The sequence below is a fragment of the Urocitellus parryii genome, chromosome 14, assembly GCF_045843805.1.
Source record: "Urocitellus parryii isolate mUroPar1 chromosome 14, mUroPar1.hap1, whole genome shotgun sequence".
Taxonomy (NCBI): domain Eukaryota; kingdom Metazoa; phylum Chordata; class Mammalia; order Rodentia; family Sciuridae; genus Urocitellus; species Urocitellus parryii.
The window spans coordinates 66,524,917-66,550,559 of NC_135544.1; positions in this window are offsets into that span (position 1 = coordinate 66,524,917).

Genomic DNA, 25,643 nt, shown 5'->3' on the forward strand with positions numbered 1-25,643 from the left:
CCTTCTACCTCTGCCATCTGCCTCTTTGAGTCCCGCCAGCCTCCTGCCCTGAGCAGGCTCTCCTGAGGCCAGCTGGCCGCCCTTCCCGTGTAGCGACTGTGACCACGAGAGGGCAGCGTGGCTCCAGGTGCAAGGTGGAGCACAACGCACCAGTGGCCCACAGGAGCTCACAGGACAGACACAGACGCTGGGCACTGCCCTGGCAGAGCACCTGCAGCCGGAGCTAGGCGGACCTTGTGCAGGCGGGTGCACGGGGTGAAGGGAGGGGGACAGGAGGAGCAGAGAACCACAACATGCTCATGGTCAGCCTCTCTGACCACAGCCCAGCAAAGCCCGGCTCAGCGCCACAAACCGGGAACATGTGTCTCAGGAAAGCCACCCTACAGTCACTCCTTGAGCCCTAATGCCAGCAGGGATCGGGACGGGAGGGGCTGGGGTCAGGCGAGGGCGTGGAGTGGCTCCTGCAAAGAGGTCAGTCTCTCCCAGAGGAGGAAGAGACCAGAGTCCCCTGTCCCCCGGAGAGGGCACAGAGTCGTGCAGCAGGCAGAAGTCAGCCCTCACTGGCAGTGAGGCTCCACCAGCAGTGCCCTAGGAGCAGGGATGTCCCCTCTGCCCTGTGTCGGCTCTGCCACAGCAGCCGGCAGCTGGGTGGCCCTCACCTCCTGTGAACTCCTGCCAACAAGGCCAGGCAGGGACACAGATCTGGGCACGCAGCTGCAGGACCAGCTCCTGTCCTCTCATACCATGGACCCAGTGTAGATTCCAGATGGGATCAACAAGAGATATGGCTTCTCTCTCAAATCCAGGAAAGCAGTCACATCCTCTGTAAGAGTCAAGTCACGGGGGACAGGGTGGAGGGCAGTCCTCACCAGGCCTGGGTGTGCCGTGAGGGCCGCCCGCGGGAAGCAGGCAGGACACACCCATCAAGGAGCCTGCGGCAGCTGCCCAAGGGCAGAAGGCAGCCTGCCTTGTGTCCACCGTCCACCTCTTGACCAGCCTCTGGGCTGCACCAGGGAGCTGGGTGCCTGTCGGGTCCCCCTGGAGCTGTCCCACGGAGGTGGGTCCAGTAAGTGAGATGCTGTGGCTGGATGGACACCCGCCTGGGGACAGAGCTGCTCATCCGTCACCTTGGCTGCAGAGCCCCTGCTGTGCGGAGTCCACCTGCGCGCCTGACAGTCTCCCCGGCCGGCGGCACCTGGCCTCACCTGCTGGGGGACGCAGCCGGGGCTGCTCCTCCTGCCCTGCTCCCTGGACCGGGCCTGGCTCACGTTGGTAGCACAGGCTGTGGACCCACAGGCCCCTCTCCAGGCCCACCTGTTCAGAGCTGCTTTCTCTAAGGTGCGCTTTCACGTCTATGAGTTGCCCTTTATTATTTTTTGAGGACGGAATGATCAAAAACAAGTGAATATGTACATTCATAGAAATAAATGCAATGTTTATGGGCTGGGCTGGGGCTCGCCTAGCATGTGTGAGACCCTGGGTTCGATCCTCAGCACCACATAAAAATGAAGTAAGATACTGTGTTCACCTACAACTAAAATATATACATATGAAAGAAAGAAAGAACATGCAATTGTTCACATCCCATCTCCTGAAAACCTGCTTTCTCAAATACTTCTCCCTGCTTCGCGGAGGCCGTGGGGGTCCACTCTGCAATAGGCTGCTCCCGTCCCTCACTGACTGGGAGGGGAGGACTCTGCTGGGGCTGGCTGAGGCCAGTCCGCAGCCCCGCGGCCCCCCTGTGGCTCCTGCCCACCTCCGAGCCCACACCCCCCACCATCAACCTAGGGTGCTTACGACTGAGCATCTGCCTCCTGTAAACAAAGTCGCCCTCTGACCACCCACAGAGCACCCACACACCAACCCAGGGGGCGCAGGGTAAGTCCACACAGGTCCAAGTGCACCAGGGGATGAATGTGACCACCGGCTAACTCAGGAGGATGGGGAAAACAGGACGGGTGTCCTTGGCCCAGGTGCCCTGGGACACGGTGGCCGGGGCCTTGGCAGTGGTGATGACCCCGAAACACCACAGCCCCACCTGCCTGAGTCCCAGAGGACCCTCACACCTCTAATTTCTAACCACTTTGACTTTAAGTGAAATTCAAGACAGAAGGCAAAAGCCAGATCCTTCCCAGGAAGGGGATTCCAAGTCGCTTGGATCTGAGGCTGTTGAGAACACACTGCTGTGTTTAAACTCCCCGGGGAAGCGCTGGTGCCACCGCCACCGCAGCATGCACACAGCCCAGCTGCCCTGCACCCGGACGCTGGCGCCCAAGTTACCAGACGGATGCTGTCACAGCCCCTCTCCAACCCACGGTCGACAAGCAGCCAGGCCTGGTTTCCAGCTCCGCAGAACAACTGGTCTGAACACTCACACTGTTGCAGAGGGCGGTCTGGGCACACTGAATATGGGGGACTCCAGGAAAGAGCAATTCAACTCTGGCGCCTCAAGATTTCTGGCATGTTCCTACGTGTATTGAGGACCTAGATAAGAAGATTTCTGGCTGCTCCCTATTAAAAAGGAACAAATATAAAAACAAGGAGCCACAGACCTCCCCAGGCCATGGCTCACACCTGGAACCTGCCCAGCAGGGCAGAGCCACAGACGTCGCCAGGCCATGGCTCACACCTGGAACCTGCAGAGCAGGGCAGAGCCACAGACCTCCCCAGGCCATGGCTCACACCTGGAACCTGCCCAGCAGGGCAGAGCCACAGACCTCCCCAGGCCATGGCTCACACCTGGAACCTGCCCAGCAGGGCAGGCACGAAGGCCAAGCCCCGGCTAACAGCCACCCAGCCCTGGCAGGGACGCACTCAGGACTTCTGTCTGGCTCCAGGGACCAGGGAGGATGGCGCTCCCATCCCCCACAGCACTAACCCCCGTCTTCCTAAGGCCTCTGGTTAAGCAGCACAGCTGCCCCTCCTCCTCAGAGTGCATGGAGAGTGACCACCGGCTGCCCTCTGTGATGGCCCTCTTGTGGGTGGGAGGGGCAAGGTCTGAGGTCCTCCCAGCTTCCCGGGAGCCCTGTCCCTGCCCCGGCCACGTGGCCACCTTTGCAGAAGGGATTTTGGCCTGCCACCCAGAGGCCTGCTCCCCAGAGCCCATCCGCAGCAGGCGGCCAACAGGCTACGCACCTGCTACACAGGCCCAGCTGCCAGACTCCACCGGACTGCTGGCTGCCTGCCTCACCTGCTGCCTGCAGGGACCCAGGACAAAGGACAAAGCCCTCCCTACCCCTCCCTTCCACTCACCCTCTTCATCTGTCTCTGGCTCAATACAAATGCATTTTTATGTGTGGAGGAAATTTTGAAAGATCTATGCATTTAAGAAATCAATCTATTTTGATAGCAAAGAGGATGCAGTGAACCTGCAGCCTCGTCACAGCCACTCACGTCAGGAGCTGTCACCTGAGCAGACACAGGGTCCCCACCTCAGGCCCTTGCCACTGGCGCTGACACCCGCCCCCATCAGAGGGCCTGTGAGTCCTCCTGCGTCCCTTGGACGTGGGCCTCAGGAGGCAGCAGCGGCAGCACCTGGCAGCCAGCCCGTGCCAGGCTGTGGCCTGTGTGGCACTCAGGCTGTGCTCCAGGGGCACGCTCAGGAAGCCCTGCGGGAAGGCGGAAGGCTGGCGCTCTCGCTGGGCGGGCTGTGCCTCCTCAGCACCACGGCCCTCCCCAAAGAGGGCGAGAGGAACAGCAGCCTCCTGTCCAGGGAGCACGTCTCGGGGAAAGACGTCTCTTCAGAAAGAGCAGGTTTGGGGCAGCTGGGAGAGAACAGAGCCGGCACTGTCACGCTCTAGAGGTGCAAAGTGCCGAGGCGAGTTTCCCCGTGGGCTGCTCCCCAGAGCAGGTGGGGGACGGGGAGAGGAGCTGGGGTGGCCAGGCACAGGTCTCCCGAGGGGCCTCTAGGATTGTGTCCTGCTGCTCCCAGACGCCCTCCACGCATCTCCACAGATGATCGGCGTCTCCTGCGCTGTGTGTCCCTGGAACACGGAGAGGAGCCTGCCTTTCCTGGGAGCACCGCGGCCTGTCCCCAGGGCCTCCCCAGGTGAGCACCGTGTCTTAGTCCCTAAGTCCAGATCCTCCGTTTGGGGAGAACCAATACACAACGCAGAGGAGCCCACGTGAGCTTCGTCCCGCAGGATCGTCCCTGGCACTGTCCCCGAAGCTCGAGAGTCAGAAAGCCAGGGTCAGCGGATGAGGCTGCTTTCAAGGTGTCACCTGGGGCTGCTGTGGGGTTCTGATCCACGAGAGCCCCCACCACCACGCTGGCTGGCTCCCAAGCCAGCGCCTTCTGAACTGCAGAGTCCCGGCAGAGTGCGTTTCTGTGTGGATGCAGAGGAACAGTGGACCCCACAGGCTCCCGGGGACTTCCAGGGGGCTCCCAGGGAGCCGGGGCAGCAGCTGCACCTGCCCACCCCGAGGGCGACCTACAGGAGACCCCAGAGCCACCTGGTCCACAGCTGCTGCTGTGCCCGTCCCTGGTCCCCTCCGCGCGTCCCTGGGCCGCTCCAGGTCAGGTCAGCTCGGGGTCTGATGCGTCTCCCCCACAGACAGGGAAATCTGAGGAAGCCGTCTTCCAGATGGAGAGCTTTTCAAACGAGGAACAGAAGAAACACCGGGGACGGAGGGAGGAGGGGCGGAGGGGCCCCCGGAGTCCATCTTTTAACTGAAATATTCTTGTGAAAACCATTTGGACTTTTGAGAAATTAAGTAGGATCGTATCAGACAGGAAAATGATAGACACATTCACCACGGGGAAACAGGTTTACCACGATGAATCTGCTCAGGATGACAGGAAAAGGAGACTCTTCTAAACTGCAGTTAGATGAACAGTTCACTAGGGCGCAGCCTCTGTCCCCTGGCGCACTCTGCCGGGTGGGCTCCTGACGGACACCCTGCATGGGTTCCCTGCACAGCAGCCGGTGGAGCTCAGAACCGCGCCTGTCCCCCGCGCTCCAGGGTCCTGGCAGCCCTGACCACAGACCTGGGTGCAGCAGCTGTGCCCATCGTGGACATCCATGCTCTCGAGGGGCAAGATGGTCCAGCTCTCCTCTCCCCATGAACAGTGCCCTCCCAGGAGCGGATGGTCCCAGCACCACAAACAAGCCTCAGGCACTGGTCACCACGGACGAGGCCCACTCCATGTCCACCTCGGGCTGAGCCAGGCGCTGGCTGATGGGTTAGTGACCCACTGGAGAGCAGCACTCTGACAGGGGGCGAGCATCTCCTGCTGGACCTGACCCCGAGACTCTGCCAACACAGGATGGTGCCCGTGGGCCCTGGAGGGGCTGGGCAGTGATGGTGGGCCCCAGGGGGACTGGGAGGTGCCCGTGGGTCCTGGAGGATCTGGGCAGTGATGGTGGGCCTGAGGGGGACTGGGAGGTACCCGTGGGCCCTGGAGGGGCTGGGCAGGGGGACTGGGAGGTGCCTGTGGGCCCTAGAGGATCTGGGCAGTGATGGTGGGCCCCAGGGGGACTGGGAGGTGCCCGTGGGTCCTGGAGGGGCTGGGCAGGGGGACTGGGAGGTGCCCGTGGGCCCTGGAGGATCTGGACAGTGATGGTGGGCCTGAGGGGGACTGGGAGGTACCCGTGGGCCCTGGAGGGGCTGGTCAGGGGGACTGGGAGGTGCCCGTGGGCCCTCGAGGATCTGGGCAGTGATGGTGGACCTGAGGGGGACTGGAGGTACCCACAGGTCCTGGAGGGGCTGGGCAGTGATGGTGGGCCCCAGGGGGACTGGGAGGTGCCCCTGGGGACGCCCATGTCATTCTCCTGTTCAGAGCTGTCATGAAGGGAAGACGTCAATGAATCTGCTCCGTCCTGGACGCTCTGGGCTCTAACTCCCTGTGAAGAGGCGACCCTCAGGGGGTCTTTGCACACAGCAATGCCACGCACCGCCGACTGTGCGGCGGTTCACATTGCCAGCCTGGCTGGAAGTCGCCAGGGGTCCTGTGCTGGAGGAGACGGGAGGTCCCTAGCGGTCTCTCCACAGCCCACACGTGCCCTGCACCCCACCTTCCTCTGGGCTGTTCCAGCAGTGTCCTTCCAGAGGGGATCCTAGACCTCAAGGAAACTGGAGAGGTGGACCCTGAGTGAAGAAGCTGGGGGACCAGACAAGGAGCGCCACGCACTCCCTCCCGACGGGACTCCTGGTTTCATCCCGTTTTAGTCAACGTCATGGCGCCAAGCCCCCAGGGAGCCAAGGTGGTCCTACCTCCACCTCCGACCAGCAGCACCAGCCCCAGGCGGAGGCCGTGGAGCCTCAAGGTGGAATCCTTGCCCAGCGGGAGGTCTGGCCGCGGCTCAAGTCATGTCGCCTGTGAGGTGGCTGTGCACATTTCTCCTGATTCTTTCCTCTTTCAGAGCACAATGCACAACTTTGACAGCCACTCCCAACGTGGACAGCTACTTGGAGATGATGTGGGACGCAGAATCCCATTCTGCAGATTGGAGGCAGAGCAGCACCAGCACTCCCCGACCCCAGTCCCTTTCCTTCTCAGGAGTCAGTCCTGGCACCTGGACAGGCTCTCTCGGCCAGTGGTCCTGTGAGGAGCCCAAGGGAGACGAGGGCCAGATCCTCGCACTCTGAGCTCACGGTGCAGACACACCACCTGCAGGGCTGCGGCAAGGTGGCTCCTGACCTGCCAGACCCCTGAGCATCTGCCCATCTTTCCTCGGGGCACACCAGGCCCTGCGGGGGCTGTGAGCAGTGCCTGTGGAGAGAGACAGAGGTGCCCTCTGAACCTCAGCTCAGGTCCCTCTCCTCGGCCACGGCAGCGGGTGCTCTGGGAGTGTGGTGCAGCAGCCAGGGCCAGCTGTCCACACAGAGGGTGCCACAGCACTCTCCAAGGACCCGGGTTAGGAGTCTGCCTTGTCATGTCCCTGGGTGTGTCCATTAGAAAAGGGTCTGCCTGCACTGACCCCACGTTTCTGTTACGGATACTGACGTCTGAATTTCTTAAAAGGAAAAGGAGCCTTCAATCTGACCATGAGAGCCGGGGGTCAGAACTTGAGGTGCCCGTGGAGCGTGGGGGTCCTGCTCTGAGGGCCCCGGGGTCCCCATGCTTCCCGCTGCTCCAGCAACCACAGCAGGAGGCAGGAGGGGTCCTCCCCGAGCACCCGCAGGACCCAGCACTCGTCCTGCTCCTGCTCTGGCTCCCACCTGCCTTTCCAATGCTCCAGAATCCCAGGCTCCCGTGGTTATCAGAGTCCCCGCCTTGGAACTCCACCTCTGGGCTCGGAGGAGAAAGAGCACCATCACCACGTCATCTCCACACCTCGGTACCTGGAGACCTCTGCCCACAGCCGTGCGGGGGACACAGGCCTGCAGGGGCAGGGCAGGCAGCCTCCTGACGCTGGAGCTGGCACACTCACAGGCAGACCAGGCTTCTGGGCCCTGCAGAAGCACTCGGTTCATCCGAGGACGCTGCACGGGTCCCTTCTCGGCTTCTCTTGGCAGGGAAACTGGGATTCCCCTGCACGCCATGCCAAGCTGCTGGGCTGGCGCCTGGGCTGGGTTCGTCCTCCTGTCAGTGTTTCAGGCCCAGCCTCGCCCAGACTCTCCCCGTCGCCTCCCGTCCCTGAGCGCCCCTGAGCGCAGCGGGTGATCTCAGCACAGGGCCTGCCCGCCTCGCTGAGCAGGTCCCAGAGCTAAGGACACAGGGTGGCCTCCAAGCCCTCCTTCCTGCGAGACCTCACCCCTGCAGCGTCCACCCTGGAAACACGGCCAGAACAGCAGTGGGAACCCGCATGGAGCCAGGTGGTTATGCGATCCTCTTCCAAACGTTCCCTGGATCAGCCGGGGCTTCAGGTGCACTGAAGGAGGCGGAGTCGAGTCATGGCCACCTGTGGCAGGTGAGCAGGGCACCCCTGCTCCCCCTCAAGGGCAGCCTTGTCCTCAGCAAAGCTGGGGGCATCACACCCACGCCCCACGGGAAGGAAGGACCTGCCGCAGGCACTGTGACCTGCCGTGGTGGAGAACAGCATCCTCGCGGGACAGGACGGAAGCAGCTGTGTAATTCACAGAGACAGCCCTGCTGGGGAGAGCAGGGGACAGGAGGAGCCAGCGCCCAGGCACCCCAGGCCCAGCACATGCCCACACCTGGTGCCTGCCTTAAAGGGTACGTCGTGCCCCTTTCCGTCACGGAGGCCCTGGCCTTCCCTCCCAAGAGCTGAGTTCCAGCTGAGTCTGACCCCACATGTGACAGCCCTGCCAGAGCACTAGACTCGGGGACCTCCACCGTGAGGAGGCCTGGAGGGGGTGGCCAGGAGGCCTGGTGGCCAGGGGGCAGGGTCTCAGTGACAGTCGGCAGGCCCCTCCCACGCCCGGCCTCCCAGCCCCGGCCTGGAGACGGTGTGTGAAGCGCTCAGCTGTCCCGGCCTCTAGCCACCTCCGGTTCAAGAATGAGGAGACCAGACCTCAGCCGAGGCCCCAGGATTGACTTCAGCAGCTGTACACCCACGACCAGCCTCCACTCAGCGACTCATGAGGCTGGGAAGCCATTCCCACCGTACGCGGTGCTCCTCCCGGGGTCAGTGGTTCTACCCTCAGCACGAGAGACTCCAAGAAGAGCCCGCATGCAGGACGCACGTGCACAGCTGCGGCGAGGCCCAAACCCCACTCGCCAGGAGCCTAGGGGCTGCTGTCCCAGCTCACCACAGACAAGTCCACACCCACCCAAATGCCTGCTATGTGGACAAGCTCACTGCGATGACCTCGGCCACCCCAGGGCCTCAGCACGACCCCACTTCAGAGCACTGAGGACTTCTCCGCTGCTGGGAGTGCTCCCTGGGGCTCGGCCTCATGCCCCACAGGGCACCGCAGGGCGGACCAGGGTTGGGATCTGGGACTTCTCCGCTGCTGGGAGTGCTCCCTGGGGCTCGGCCTCACGCCCCACAGGGCACCGCAGGGCAGACCAGGGTTGGGATCATGGGTGAGAAGACAGCGGGTGAGGGGTGCAGGAATAGGGGTCCACCGCCACATGGCTGGGGGACGCAAACCCGTGCTGTGGAGACAGGAGCTCTCCCACAGTGAGACAGTCTAGGGGCGGCTCCCCGTCACCGCAGCCTCTCACAGCGGCCAAGACCTGGAATCCACCGGCATCCGCCAACCAGGGAGAGGACCAAGGAAACAGCTCAGCCCCGGGAGGGAAGGCGGGCAAGACGACGGAGGTGAACGGCAGGCAGGCGGACCGTGCCCTGCCCGGGGGAGCGCTGAGCAGGGACGAGCCTGAGCGGTGAGCCGGAGAGCTGCCGCCCGCGTGTGCCATCAGGGACATCAGGGACAGCTCCCGGGCTCGACGCTCACTACACACACCTCCGAGGGGCTTGGGTGGCGGTGCCACATGGTGCTGCTGTGGTGGCATGAGGTACTTGTCTGTACTTGTCAAAGGGGACACGTGAGCATTGAAATGCGTCCACATCATGCATACTGCAGTAAAACTTCAGAACATCAGTCGGTTTGCTCACGGAAAAGACGCTCTTCCAGGCGCAGAGTCGTCTGAGAGCTGAGAGCTGGTAAGGGAGGCACTGGGCTTCTCTCCCCACCCTGGGCATCACCTGGGGCCACCTACGGGCAGGTCCTAGACCCACCTGCAGAAGCGCCAGTCCACTGGCCGCAGGCCTGTTGAGCTCTGCTGCGTCTGCTGCTCAGCACTGCGGGGGCTGCCACCACGAGGCTGTCTCAGAACACTCCTTCTCTGAATCCCGTCAGGAGCCGCCTTCCAGAACCAGAAGGGAGGCTTCCCACGCTGCCCTCCTGGGCAGGAGCTCGCAAAGCATGCCGAGTCCCAAGCCTCGTCTGTCACATGGACCCGCTGGGCCCTGGGGACATCCTGCTCCTGGCTGTCCACAAGCCCCTGTGGAGGCTGTGCGTGTAGACGGCAGGGTGCTGGGTCCCGGGATTCCACAGTGGTAGAAGCAGCACAGCCCCCACCTGCACCTGACCTTACAGCGCTTCTGCATGAGACCAGGTGCCCGGGCTGTGGGTGGGCACACTCAGGGCCCAGGGCCCAGGCAGCACCCAGAGTGTCGGAGCTGCTGCACCCTGAGCTGTCTGGCCGTTCGGATGATTCCACTCTACATCATGAAACAGACTGACTTGGGGGAGAGGCACTGTTTAAAACCACCTTCTGAGGGGCCATTCGTGCCCGGGTGGCCCTGCACGTGTGCCGCATGCCGTCTGGTGCCAAGGCTCTGTGTCACTCTGCAGGCTGAGAAGCTCACGGTTGGCTCCTGTTCCTGTGCTCGTTGGGCAGCGAGTCTCCGCGGGGGCAGTGTGACCTTCCCGTGTCCCCCTGTTAGGCAGAGCTCCTCTTCCTTCAGGCCCAACCAGGCTCCGATCCTGCTGCACTGGAAGCTGCAGCTCCGTGTTGCTGAGCAGCGTGAACGGTGGCAGCCTCTGTGTCTCGGGGCTCTTCGTTGCCTGGCAGTGTGGCTGTGACTTTCCCAGAGTGGACAGGTCACTGTAGACAGGAAGGCCAAGCACCGTGCGCAGGCAGCGTCCATGGCTTGCTGCATGACGGAGCATCCTGACACCCAACCTTCAGGCCCCGAAGTCGCTCTCCCATGGGGACTCTGGGTGGAAGACCCCTGTGGCTGCCTGGCCTCTTCCTTCCCGCTCTGGGGCCTCGAGGTCTGAGCTGCCAGTCTGCAGTCTCCACAGCTGCAATCTGTCCTGCTGAGGAGGAGAGCTCCAGCGCCCAGAGCCTGTGTCGGGGAGCCCTCTGTGTGGCTCTCTCTGGTGCCGGCTCCACCGTCCAGTAGTCAACCCGGCAGCCTGTGGCCCCTGAGGCCCCTCATCAGAGCCTTGTGCGGCCCAGCAGCAGGATGGGGGTGATGGTAGCTGTGGACTCTGGGGCCAGCCCCTGGGTGTGGGGTCCCTGACTGCTCAGAGCCAGCCTCCTCCTGTGTAAAGCCGGGCTCCTGATGAGGGTCTCCTGGCAGCCGTGGTGACTGAGGCCCAGTGCAGACAGCTAGGCCAGTCTCCAGGACACTGGGTCCTGAAGGTGCTTGCTGCCGTGCATGCTCAGCCTCAGCACCCCCGGCGTGTGCGCGGCAGACCCTTGCTGTGACTTCCCATAACGCACAGGGCGTCTGTGACTTGGCGTGGCCAGGTCTTTTCCTGAACAGCTCCTGGGGCTTGCCCTGCTGGGTCCATGTTTCCTTCAGTGGCCATGCCCCTGCTCTCTGGCGACCATCCCTGAGGCTCCGTGGTGGACCTTGAGCCAGGCGTCCCTTTCCTGCTCCCAATATGGCTCCATTCTGGAAGCCCTCATCAGAGACGCGGAAGCCCAAGGCTGGTGGCCCACAGCACAAAGGAAATGCTCCCACAGGACGGCGGTGGGACACTCAGGACGAGACCAGCCGGCTGGAGTGGAGCACAGGAAGACAGCCGCCACAGAGCAAGGCAGGAGTCTGCCGCCTCGCATCTCCGGCTGCAGCCGAGGAGAGCCAAGAGGCTGGCATTGTTCACTTCCAGAGGAAATCCCACTCAGGAGCTGTAAGCAGGCGGCGTGCTGTGCTAAGAATTGACTTTCAAACACTGTCACCTATCAGAAACCTGAATCCATTTTTCAAAATTGGGCTGCTCTTGAGGAATGCGTGATTTCTCATAGCAAGTCTTCTCACTATGAGAGAAGAGCCGGCCTCCCCCTTGGCCAGTCACACGTGGCGAGGGGCGAGGTCCGAGCAGGGAGAACAGGGCACCTTGGCACTAGTTGCCAACCCTGGGTTGAGAAGTGTCCTGACGCTGCACCGGGATTTTCCTAGAGGAGCTTTACAGCACGGATGAGCCACATGTTCCGGCTGCCGTGAGGATGTTGAACGTAAGTTTATGCACATTCACATCGGATTACCTGACTTTCAGTGAATTACCTTCAGAATCTCAAAGATTAGGTAAAAAATAGGTTTTACTGTCAGGTATAGCGAAAAAGAACAAATAAAAATTCATAAAAGATTGTGTTTTAGCTGTGTTTCCTAAGATGCATGTCGGATCTGAGGTCCCTTCAGGCTGGCTCACGCTGTTAGCAACATCTGAACACCAGGGTGCTCTGGACAAGCGAGTCAGGGGGTCTCAAACAAGCCCCCTGCTCACTCAACGTAGAAAGCCAGGGGCAGGACAGCAGAAGCAGCTGTCCACCTCTGAGTCAGGGATGCTGGCCTGCCCTTCTGACCCTTCCAGGACCTCCCTGGAGGAGAGGCCAATGCAGGTGCGTAGCTGAGTGGAACTTCAGAGAACAGAGAGGGCTCTAGGTCCTCAGGCAGCCAGACCCCAGGGCCTGCAGGTCTCAGGCCCTTGACGACGGCTGAGTGAGTGATGTGCAGACCAGCAGAAATGATCAGGTGCTGCCCTCGGCACGCAGGGTGGCCACCAACCCGGGGACGACAGCTGGCTCTCCTTCCATGGCTGCTCACAGGGGTCTCAGTCCCAGAGGCGCTCTGCAGGAAGCACAGCTGCCCAGGAGCTCCTCAGAGGCAGCCGGACTCCGGGAGCTGGAGTCGGGGGTGTCAAGGCAAGAGCTGGGGTCACGTTTAGTGCTCTGCCTTCATAGGACCTCTTCAAGTGTCCGACGAGCTGTGCTTCCTAGAACTCACATCGGTCCCCAGGAGTGCGCCCCGAGCACGGCCCTCTCCTGCCAGGACGCTGCTGAGGCGCGTGGGCCCCACTGGGGACGCCCACGTTCAACTCTGAGAACAGCACGTGGCCATCAGCTTTACAACTGGTCAAACGTCCAAAGCCCATGTCCAGAGGCTGGCACAGGGGGCCGTCTGGGGACCCGAGAGCCCCCTGGGCCTTCTGGACTGCTCTTCTCCCAGGGGTCAGTGGATACTGGGCCTTTCCCGCTGTTCCCGGGCCTGGTGAACATCCTCAGGAGGTGGTCCAAGGACACGAGCCGCAGGTGGGCTCTGACCGCAGGAGGGGGGTGTTGCTGGCCCTCCCCTGGGGCTCCTCCACACTAGCCCCCTCATCCCCCTGACGTCCTGACAGAGCTGTGGCCTCCATCCTGGGCTTCTGTGTCCATCGCCTTAAGAACACCCAGAAAGGACACCCAGGGTCCTTGTCTGTGGAAGACCAGAGTGGCCCAGGGCCTCACCATGAGGAGGGTCCTCCAGGTGGCTGCCTGCAGACGCTGCCCTGTCCCCTCAGAGGGACTGCGCTGTTCCCAAAGTCCACACCCCAGACACACAGAGACCAGGCTTGGCTGGATGTGGGGCCGCAGGCTGCCGGACCGGAGCACACACCTGTGCAGACAGCTTGGGAGCCTGGGATGTGCCGCAGTCCACTGCATCTCCATGGAAACAGGACGTGTTGCAAGGGGCCACAGGCCGACAAAGGATGAGGATTAAGCCTCAGCAGAAGACAGAGAGGCACTTGGAGGTGGGTCTCTTCCTTTTTACCCAGAAATACGGCAGTGAGATTCACCCTCCAGACCAGAGGTGTGGGTTTTGCCGGCACACTTGGCCCCAGGCCTGTGGCTCTACACGATGCCCCTTACAACCTGCCCGCTCCTTTGCTGGTGCAGAAAGCCACAGTCTCTGAGCACCCAGTTAAAATGCCCAGAGTCCTCACCTGCAGCTGCCGAGAGCTCGGGTCACCTGCAAGCACCCCTGCCCCACTGTGGCTCCCCCTGACTTCCTCCCCTACGAGGCTCAGCAGCAGCAAACCTGCCCTGCATCCACCAGGGCTGCTGCCCTCAGTGAGCCACGGCGAGGGGCAGACTCCTCCACACCACTGAGGCCCGTCCACAGGCCGGTGGAAGGGGGCCTGGACCTCAGCCTGCCTGGCCCCCTCTGACAGAGCCTTTGGCTGATGCACTGGGACACCTTCACCAGGGAGGCCCCCGGGCCATTCCTCATTTTAGACACAAACACCCAGGCAGCATGAGTGAGCGCCTGCTGGCACGGTCAACGGCGTGTCCACTCAGCAGGGACACAGCCCCCAGATATTTGATCAAACACGAGACTGGATGTTGCCATGAAGGTGTTTTTAAAGATGAGAATAGCATCAAAACCAAGAGACCTAGAGTACAGAGGACCATCCACCCAGGGTGGACCTCATCCAATCAGCTGAAGGATCTAGGAGAAAAAGAACCCAGAGGAGGAAGGAAGTCTGCCTCTGAGAGCCTCCAGACGGAGCCACAGCCTCAGCTTTCCCGGGTCCTCCCTGCGGCCCTCACCTGTGGGTTTCCCACTCGCCACTCCCCACGGCATGTTTGACCCCCCCACCATAAGGTCTGTCCTCTGCCCCACGGTCAGTGGTTCATCCAGTACAAAGCTGGTCACCAGGCTCCACACCCACATGGCTGTCCCTCATGGGTCCCTCTTTCTGCACCTGGTGCCTGCCCTCAGCAGGAGGGACCCTCACAGCCTGGGGGCACTGCCTGGCTCCACCAGGACCTCGGATCCCAGTGCATCTCCTCTTCAGACTGCTGCGGGACAGACCTGAGATCTCAGGTGGGCCAGGAGGGGTCACCAGCCTCCAAAGCCTTGGAGGGGCAGCAGGCACACCTGAGATGGGGGACGGAGCTGGCCAGGCGTCCCTTCCTCCTGCAGGAGCCCCACCTGAGACTCAGGCTGGCCCTCAAAGGCTCCAGGGCCCCCAGAGCTGGGCAGGCCACCCTCTCACGATGCCACCGAGCACACACGTCACAGATGGGCCACAGGACATGTGGTGAGGAGGTGGCCAGGATCAGGAGATGGTGGTGTCAGAGGCTCACACCACACACAGGACCTGGTGCCTGAGGGGCTCCCAGCCCTGGCTTGGCCAGTCTGTGTGTGGGCTGGCCAGGCAGAGTAGCTGAGGAGAGCTGGTCCCCACATCTGGGGGCAGTGTTTGGTGGGGCTGGTCTCTGGTGGAGCTTCCAAAGGAGGAGAGAGGTGCCGGAGCATGCTGGACACTGGGTGGGCCGACTCTCCTACTCCACTGCCCCCACTGAGCAGCAGGGCAGAAGTGGTGGACGAACAGATGCCCAGGGGCTGGGCAGGGCAGGGCCCATCAGAAGGGGCAGGGACAGGAAGGAGGGGCAGAACTAAGGCTAGGCCAGGAGGGCAGGCGGGGATCGAGGGAGGCAGGGCGGGCTCTCTGGAGGAAGCCTGGCCTGGCCACAGCTACCTGACAGTCTTCCCTAGAGCTGCTCCCACAGCCCTGCACACGGTCAGCACAGGCTCTCCTCCGACATGGAGAGAAGAGACTGGGGCGCTCCCCCAGGAGCAGGAGCAGGGCTGCGTGCTGTGTGGGCTCCTGAAGAAAACCTGCCCTCGGGTTTCCTCTCTGTTGTGTTGTCACAGCATCAGGCTGCGGCTAGGGGACATGACAGGGACAAGCCTTGGGTCTCCTGCCCTCGAGGCCTGTGAGTGTGGGCCCCCTCCTGCTCACTCCTCACCCGTGCAGGGGGAGCCCGCTCTGGAAGTTCACCCTCCTCCTGCTCACTCCTCACCCGTGCGGGGGGGGGGGGGGGAGCCTGCTCTGGAAGTTCACCCTCCTGCTCACTCCTCACCCGTGCAGGGGGAGCCTGCTCTGGAAGTTCACCCTCCTGCTCACTCCTCACCCGTGCAGGGGGAGCCTGCTCTGGAAGTTCACCCTCCTCCTGCTCACTCCTCACCCGTGCGGGGGAGCCTGCTCTGGAAGTTCACCCTCCTGCTCACTCCTCACCCGTGCGGGGGAGCCTGCTCTGGAAGTTCACCCTCCTGCTCACTCCTCACCCGTGCAGGGGGAGCCCGCTCTGGAAGTTCACCCTCCTCCTGCTCACTCCTCACCCGTGCAGGGGGAGCCCGCTCTGGAAGTTCACCCTCCTGCTCACTCCTCACCCGTGCAGGGGGAGCCCGCTCTGGAAGTTCACCCTCCTCCTGCTCACTCCTCACCCGTGCGGGGGAGCCTGCTCTGGAAGTTCACCCTCCTGCTCACTCCTCACCCGTGCAGGGGGAGCCCGCTCTGGAAGTTCACCCTCCTCCTGCTCACTCCTCACCCGTGCAGGGGGAGCCTGCTCTGGAAGTTCACCCTCCTGCTCACTCCTCACCCGTGCGGGGGAGCCTGCTCTGGAAGTTCACTGTCCCAGCAGGGCTGGACCTGCCCTTGCAGAACTTCAGAAATGATGTTTGCCAGACAGGAACAAAGGGGCGGCTTCCCAAAGAGGAGGTCACCACTGGCCTGTTCTCAGGCCTGCGGTGATTCTGGACCCCAGCACGCCCCTCCGGTGGACTGTGTGAGCTGGCTTTGAGGTGCAGAGTCTGACAAACAGCAGGAACTTGGATCCGAGTCCAGTGAATAAAGTCTGAAATCCACAGGAGGAAAGCAGACTTCTAACGTGCCTGGCTCCCGGAAGAGTCCCTGTGGATGGACCTAATTTTAACTGAAATGCTTGAATTTATGGAAGGTGATTTTCACACAGAATCTGCATTCACAAGACCCCCTCAACAAGGTGAGAATTATTTCCCTACTTATAGCATCTGTACAAAAAAATGAAACCAGAACAATGCCTAGGTTAAAAACTAGAAATAAAACAGCTTCCAGGGCTTGGAGTCAGCGGACCTTCACCTCCACACCCCGGGCCTGGCTGGCCCTACCTGGCTGGGCACGTCCTTGGCCCTGCAGAGGCTCAGTCAGCAAGCGGCCAAGCCCACCTGCCTCTCTGTGGGACAGATAACACCCAGAGGCCCACACTTCCCCTGCGCTCAGTTTCCACACTGACATTCCGTGGGCAGCATGTTCCTGCCGGGCAGCTGGACGGATGGGCAGCTGACTGGCAAAGAGCAAAGGAGCCCAGAGGGCCGGAACCTGCTGGCCAGGGGTCCTCAGAGGTGGCTGGAAGTGCACCTGCTGGTTCTGGGCATGAACCTGCCGTCCTCCATCTGAGCATCCTGCAGTGGCCAAGCCCTTACCACTATACAATAGACAGCAGCGAGGGGCCAGGGCTGTCTCCAGGGGTGGACACTGTCAGTTCATCTCAGCCCCAGTCAGGGCCTGACTAACCCAGGTGTGAACACAGCAGTGTGACCAGGCTGAAGGAACACTCTCGAATGCTCTCCAGGGCCCTAGTGCTGTAGCCTTTCACCTGCGGGGATGAGTGATGCCGCCCCCTCTCTTGCATCCTCTCCTCTTCCTCACAAGACAGAGTGGGCACCTGGTCTGGAAATCAGTGCAAACCTGCAGCTGCTCAGCATCCTGGTGAAACACCCACTTTCAGCCCAAATTCTGTGCAAAGGCCCTGGTGCTCCAGGCCACCCTGCAAGGAGGGAGATGCTTCAACTACAGAAAGGTCCTAAGGAACCTGAGATGAACAGGGGAGACTCCGTGGCAGGAGGAGATGATGCACCTTGAGGCCCAAACAGGCCCTCGGCACTGGGCACAGCGGCACCAAAGACAGCCTGCGCATCTGTCTCTAGGGAGACGATGCTGACAGATGCCCACGGGGAAAGAAGTGACTGTCCTTAGGTAAGGTGTGGGGGCAGGCTGGCACCCTGTGGCATAAAGGCAGGACATGGCTTACAGTCCTGGTCCAGCCACGGCGGCCGACCTGGAGCTGGTGCTGAGGGTGGAGGGGAGGGATGGAAACCAGGGACACACTCTGCCCATCTGTCCTGGGGGCCCGCCAGGCTGCGATGCACCTAGGCCATCTGTGGGATGATCTGGGGGTGTCCCCACCGCAGAGACGCCAAGAGCTGAGGCCACAGCGACTCTGTGGACCTTCGCTGCCTGTAGCATTGCTACTCCATCTGCAGAAGGTGGAAGTGAACCAGCAGCCTGCAGAGAGGGATGGGAGCAGCCTGTGGGCTCAGAGGTGTTACAGAGCTGGCTCCTCCTGGACCTCCCGACAGAAGGGGAACTGGGCTGCACAGTTGCCCAGGACAACGCTGCGGTGGCAGTGAAGGGCACCCAGCACCAGGGAACCTACAGGAGGAAGCCAGAGTGCAGACAAGGATGACGAGGGTGGGTGAGCAGCCCCAGCGAGCAGAGTCCAGCTGCAGAGAGAGGCTCTGGCTGCACCTCACACGCTCAGCTGTGGTCTGGGGAAGTGACAGGGCGTGGGCAGCAGAGGGAAGGCATGCAGGAGAGACCAGTCCAGCCAGCGTCTGGCGACATGCAGACCAGGCAGAGGGAGTGGGAAGGAGCAGGGCGCTGGAGTGGATACCATTCGGAATGCCAGGGGGTGGGGGGCGTGGCGCACTGGGGGTGGGTCGGCTCATGCGGGCTGCCACGGCGCAGCACCTAGGGTGGAGCAGACCCTGACCTGAGGACATGCTGGGCGGAGGCTGGCTTTGGCAGTCAATGTAACCCAGGTGACATGTGGAGAAATGGGACCACATAAAAGAGCCACAGGAGAGATGATGGAAAGCAGGTGAGCAAACACTGAAACACCCACATTTAGGGACAAAAGAGGCGGCAGAGCCGCACTTGGTGACTAACAGCTAAAGGAAACCCCTGGGTCAGCATCCCGGCCACGCCCCACAGGACCCACAGGGTGAGAGCAGTGGCCTCTGAGACACCTGTGGGAGAGGCCAGACAGAGGTTGGGCTGTGCCCCCCACAGGGCAGTCATTTAGTGAGCACAGCTGGAGAGCGGCCAGAGCCCACGGCCTCTGAGCACCTGGTGCAGCCATGAGCAGCCACCAGGCACACAGAGACCCAGCAGTGACAGCCAGCGATGCTGGGTGCCAGAGGGAAGCCAGGGGCGGGGTGCCCCAGCAGGAGGCAGGGGCGCCCCAGAGAGCCTGGTCGCCAGGGAGAACACTGAAAACCACCAATTTTCAGGAGACTTGAGCTCCTGCAGGTTCCAGCAAACCTTCATGAAATACAACTGCTGCTTTATTTTAAACCACACAAGACAGCCCACCACATGTGAGCTTCTCGGGGGAGGACGGGAGATCTCGCAGCCCCACAGTCTGTCCCCCTGGCCGCGAGGGCAGCCTTGGACAGCCCCTGGGAGCCCCAGGCACCTGGTGGGGAAAAACTCACAGCTGCAGAGAGACCCCCCACCACCACCACTCTCAGAGTCCGCCGGGTCTGGACCCATGACTTCCTCTCAACCACGCACTCTCTGTGTGGCCCTCACCCAGCCACCAGCAGCCGCCGGTCCCCATGCCCACCAGTTGCTGGCAGCCAGGAGAAAGGTCACCAATCAGTTCTCATTTACATACGTACACACACACAGGCATCAACAGACCTCAGAGCCTAGACTACCAGTTTGGTTAGGGAAGTCAACACCCACTCGAAATTCATGAAAACTAAAATAACTTGAGCATTCCACACAACACCTGGCCTATCCTAAAATCAAGCAAGGAAGAATCAGAGAGAGAGTGACAACTATTCTCCCTGCCTCTCTAAAAAGGATGGACTCCTATTGATGAATAACTCATTAGACAGAGGGAAAGGCTACCCTTTACCCTGGTTAGCAAAGACCCAACCATGCCAAGGTAATCTCCACCCATGCTGGAGGATGTCCTCCCCCAGGGTCCCCTGTGTGAGGTCCTGTGATAATCCCACCTGTGCTAGATCATCATCCCCCAGCATCCCCATGTGAGGTCCTCTGATAATCCCACCTGTGCTAGAGAACATCATCCCCCAGCACCCCATATGAAGTCCTTCCTATTGTGATCACCACCTGTGTTAGAGAACATCCTCCCCAGCATCTCCTAGGTGAGGTCCTGTGGTGATCCCCACCTGTGTTAGAGAATGCCCTCACCCAGCATCTCCTAGGTGAGGTCCTGTGGTGATCCCCACCTGTGCTAGAAACACCCTCACCCAGCATCTCCTAGGTGAGGTCCTGTGGTGATCCCCACCTGTGCTAGAGAACACCCTCACCCAGCATCTCCTAGGTGAGGTCCCGTGGTGATCCCCACCTGTGTTAGAGAACACCCTCACCCAGCATCTCCTAGGTGAGGTCCTGTGGTGATCCCCACCTGTGCTAGAGAACCCCCTCACCCAGCATCTCCTAGGTGAGGTCCTGTGGTGATCCCCACCTGTGCTAGAGAACCCCCTCACCCAGCATCTCCTAGGTGAGGTCCTGTGGTGATCCCCACTTGTGCTAGAGAACGCCCTCACCCAGCATCTCCTAGGTGAGGTCCTGTGGTGATCCCCACCTGTGTTAGAGAACACCCTCACCCAGCATCTCCTAGGTGAGGTCCTGTGGTGATCCCCACCTGTGCTAGAGAACACCTTCACCCAGCATCTCCTAGGTGAGGTCCTGTGGTGATCCCCACCTGTGCTAGAGAACACCTTCACCCAGCATCTCCTAGGTGAGGTCCTGTGGTGATCCCCACCTGTGTTAGAGAACACCCTCACCCAGCATCTCCTAGGTGAGGTCCCGTGGTGATCCCCACCTGTGTTAGAGAACATCATCCCCCAGGATCTCCTAGGTGAGGTCCTGTGGTGATCCCCACCTGTGTTAGAGAACACCCTCACCCAGCATCTCCTAGGTGAGGTCCTGTGGTGATCCCCACCTGTGCTAGAGAACACCCTCACCCAGCATCTCCTAGGTGAGGTCCCCTGGTGATCCCCACCTGTGCTAGAGAACGGCCTCACCCAGCATCTCCTAGGTGAGGTCCTGTGGTGATCCCCACCTGTGCTAGAGAACACCCTCACCCAGCATCTCCTAGGTGAGGTCCCCTGGTGATCCCCACCTGTGCTAGAGAACCCCCTCACCCAGCATCTCCTAGGTGAGGTCCTGTGGTGATCCCCACCTGTGTTAGAGAATGTCCTCACCCAGCATCTCCTAGGTGAGGTCCTGTGGTGATCCCCACCTGTGTTAGAGAACCCCCTCACCCAGCATCTCCTAGGTGAGGTCCTGTGGTGATCCCCACCTGTGCTAGAGAACCCCCTCACCCAGCATCTCCTAGGTGAGGTCCTGTGGTGATCCCCACCTGTGCTAGAAACACCCTCACCCAGCATCTCCTAGGTGAGGTCCTGTGGTGATCCCCAACTGTGCTAGAGAACACCCTCACCCAGCATCTCCTAGGTGAGGTCCCGTGGTGATCCCCACCTGTGCTAGAGAACGGCCTCACCCAGCATCTCCTAGGTGAGGTCCCGTGGTGATCCCCACCTGTGCTAGAGAATGCCCTCACCCAGCATCTCCTAGGTGAGGTCCCGTGGTGATCCCCACCTGTGTTAGAGAACACCCTCACCCAGCATCTCCTAGGTGAGGTCCCGTGGTGATCCCCACCTGTGTTAGAGAACACCCTCACCCAGCATCTCCTAGGTGAGGTCCTGTGGTGATCCCCACCTGTGCTAGAGAACACCTTCACCCAGCATCTCCTAGGTGAGGTCCTGTGGTGATCCCCACCTGTGCTAGAGAACACCTTCACCCAGCATCTCCTAGGTGAGTTCCTGTGGTGATCCCCACCTGTGTTAGAGAACACCCTCACCCAGCATCTCCTAGGTGAGGTCCCGTGGTGATCCCCACCTGTGTTAGAGAACACCCTGACCCAGCATCTCCTAGGTGAGGTCCCGAGGTGATCCCCACCTGTGCTAGAGAACCCCCTCACCCAGCATCTCCTAGGTGAGGTCCTGTGGTGATCCCCACCTGTGCTAGAAACACCCTCACCCAGCATCTCCTAGGTGAGGTCCTGTGGTGATCCCCACCTGTGTTAGAGAACACCCTCACCCAGCATCTCCTAGGTGAGGTCCTGTGGTGATCCCCACCTGTGTTAGAGAACACCCTCACCCAGCATCTCCTAGGTGAGGTCCTGTGGTGATCCCCACCTGTGATAGAGAACACCTTCACCCAGCATCTCCTAGGTGAGGTCCTGTGGTGATCCCCACCTGTGCTAGAGAACACCTTCACCCAGCATCTCCTAGGTGAGGTCCTGTGGGGTTCCCCACCTGTGTTAGAGAATGCCCTCACCCAGCATCTCCTAGGTGAGGTCCCGTGGTGATCCCCACCTGTGTTAGAGAACACCCTCACCCAGCATCTCCTAGGTGAGGTCCTGTGGTGATCCCCACCTATGTTAGAGAACACCCTCACCCAGCATCTCCTAGGTGAGGTCCCATGGTGATCCCCACCTGTGTTAGAGAACATCCTCACCCAGCATCTCCTAGGTGAGGTCCTGTGGTGATCCCCACCTGTGCTAGAAACACCCTCACCCAGCATCTCCTAGGTGAGGTCCCCTGGTGATCCCCACCTGTGCTAGAGAACGCCCTCACCCAGCATCTCCTAGGTGAGGTCCTGTGGTGATCCCCACCTGTGTTAGAGAACACCCTCACCCAGCATCTCCTAGGTGAGGTCCCGTGGTGATCCCCACCTGTGTTAGAGAACACCCTCACCCAGCATCTCCTAGGTGAGGTCCCCTGGTGATCCCCACCTGTGCTAGAAACACCCTCACCCAGCATCTCCTAGGTGAGGTCCTGTGGTCATCCCCACCTGTGTTAGAGAACGCCCTCACCCAGCATCTCCTAGGTGAGGTCCCCTGGTGATCCCCACCTGTGTTAGAGAACACCCTCACCCAGCATTTCCTAGGTGAGGTCCCGTGGTGATCCCCACCTGTGCTAGAGAACACCCTCACCCAGCATCATCTAGGTGAGGTCCTGTGGTGATCCCCACCTGTGCTAGAGAACATCATCCCCCAGCATCTCCTAGGTGAGGTCCTGTGGTGATCCCCACCTGTGCTAGAGAACACCTTCACCCAGCATCTCCTAGGTGAGGTCCTGTGGTGATAGCCACCTGTGTTAGAGAACACCCTCACCCAGCATCTCCTAGGTGAGTTCCTGGGGTGATCCCCACCTGTGTTAGAGAACACCCTCACCCAGCATCTCCTAGGTGAGGTCCTGGGGTGATCCCCACCTGTGTTAGAGAACACCCTCACCCAGCATCTCCTAGGTGAGGTCCTGTGGTGATCCCCACCTGTGTTAGAGAATGCCCTCACCCAGCATCTCCTAGGTGAGGTCCTGTGGTCATCCCCACCTGTGTTAGAGAACACCCTCACCCAGCATCTCCTAGGTGAGGTCCTGTGGTGATCCCCACCTGTGCTAGAGAACGCCCTCACCCAGCATCTCCTAGGTGAGGTCCTGTGGTGATCCCCACCTGTGTTAGAGAATGTCCTCACCCAGCATCTCCTAGGTGAGGTCCTGTGGTGATCCCCACCTGTGTTAGAGAACACCCTCACCCAGCATCTCCTAGGTGAGGTCCTGTGGTGATCCCCACATGTGCTAGAGAACACCCTCACCCAGCATCTCCTAGGTGAGGTCCTGTGGTGATCCCCACCTGTGTTAGAGAACCCCCTCACCCACCATCTCCTATGTGAGGTCCCGTGGTGATCCCCACCTGTGTTAGAGAACATCCTCACCCAGCATCTCCTAGGTGAGGTCCTGTGGTGATCCCCACCTGTGCTAGAGAACATCCTCACCCAGCATCTCCTAGGTGAGGTCCTGTGGTGATCCCCACCTGTGTTAGAGAACACCCTCACCCAGCATCTCCTAGGTGAGGTCCCGTGGTGATCCCCACCTGTGTTAGAGAACACCCTCACCCAGCATCTCCTAGGTGAGGTCCTGTGGTGATCCCCACCTGTGCTAGAGAACACCCTCACCCAGCATCTCCTAGGTGAGGTCCCGTGGTGATCCCCACCTGTGTTAGAGAACACCCTCACCCAGCATCTCCTAGGTGAGGTCCTGTGGTGATCCCCACATGTGCTAGAGAACACCCTCACCCAGCATCTCCTAGGTGAGGTCCTGTGGTGATCCCCACCTGTGTTAGAGAACACCCTCACCCAGCATCTCCTAGGTGAGGTCCTGTGGTGATCCCCACCTGTGCTAGAGAACACCCTCACCCAGCATCTCCTAGGTGAGGTCCTGTGGTGATCCCCACTTGTGCTAGAGAATGTCCTCACCCAGCATCTCCTAGGTGAGGTCCTGTGGTGATCCCCACCTGTGTTAGAGAAGGCCCTCACCCAGCATCTCCTAGGTGAGGTCCTGTGGTGATCCCCACCTGTGCTAGAGAACCCCCTCACCCAGCATCTCCTAGGTGAGGTCCTGTGGTGATCCCCACCTGTGCTAGAAACACCCTCACCCAGCATCTCCTAGGTGAGGTCCTGTGGTGATCCCCACCTGTGCTAGAGAACCCCCTCACCCAGCATCTCCTAGGTGAGGTCCTGTGGTGATCCCCACTTGTGCTAGAGAACGCCCTCACCCAGCATCTCCTAGGTGAGGTCCTGTGGTGATCCCCACCTGTGCTAGAGAACCCCCTCACCCAGCATCTCCTAGGTGAGGTCCTGTGGTGATCCCCACTTGTGCTAGAGAATGTCCTCACCCAGCATCTCCTAGGTGAGGTCCCATGGTGATCCCCACCTGTGCTAGAGAACCCCCTCACCCAGCATCTCCTAGGTGAGGTCCTGTGGTGATCCCCACCTGTGCTAGAGAACACCCTCACCCAGCATCTCCTAGGTGAGGTCCCATGGTGATCCCCACCTGTGCTAGAGAACCCCCTCACCCAGCATCTCCTAGGTGAGGTCCTGTGGTGATCCCCACCTGTGCTAGAGAACACCTCCACCCAGCATCTCCTAGGTGAGGTCCTGTGGTGATCCCCACCTGTGCTAGAGAACACCTTCACTCAGCATCTCCTAAGTGAGGTCCTGTGGTGATCCCCACCTGTGCTAGAGAACACCCTCACCCAGCATCTCCTAGGTGAGGTCCCATGGTGATCCCCACCTGTGTTAGAGAACATCGTCCCCAGCATCTCCTAGGTGAGGTCCTGTGGTGATCCCCACCTGTGCTAGAGAACACCTTCACCCAGCATCTCCTAGGTGAGGTCCTGTGGTGATCCCCACCTGTGCTAGAGAACCCCCTCACCCAGCATCTCCTAGGTGAGGTCCTGTGGTGATCCCCACCTGTGCTAGAGAACCCCCTCACCCAGCATCTCCTAGGTGAGGTCCTGTGGTGATCCCCACCTGTGCTAGAGAACCCCCTCACCCAGCATCTCCTAGGTGAGGTCCTGTGGTGATCCCCACTTGTGCTAGAGAACGCCCTCACCCAGCATCTCCTAGGTGAGGTCCTGTGGTGATCCCCACCTGTGCTAGAGAACATCATCCCCCAGCATCTCCTAGGTGAGGTCCTGTGGTGATCCCCACCTGTGCTAGAGAACACCTTCACCCAGCATCTCCTAGGTGAGGTCCTGTGGTGATCCCCACCTGTGTTAGAGAACCCCCTCACCCAGCATCTCCTAGGTGAGGTCCCGTGGTGATCCCCACCTGTGTTAGAGAACACCCTCACCCAGCATCTCCTAAGTGAGGTCCTGTGGTGATCCCCACCTGTGCTAGAGAACATCATCCCCCAGGATCTCCTAGGTGAGGTCCTGTGGTGATCCCCACCTGTGCTAGAGAACACCCTCACCCAGCATCTCCTAGGTGAGGTCCTGTGGTGATCCCCACCTGTGTTAGAGAACACCCTCACCCAGCATCTCCTAGGTGAGGTCCTGTGGTGATCCCTACCTGTGCTAGAGAACACCCTCACCCAGCATCTCCTAGGTGAGGTCCCATGTTGAAAATTCCTTCTAAAATTTATCATACTACTCTCCAAAATGACTTTTTTGAAGAAAAGGAACTTGTACCTCCTGCAGAGAGAAGTAGTGACTGAGCACATTTCTTCTTGGCTTAATCAGCAGTGAACTCAGAGTCAAGAGTCAAACCTCACCGCTAAGTACCTTGTTTTGGTCCATGCAGATCT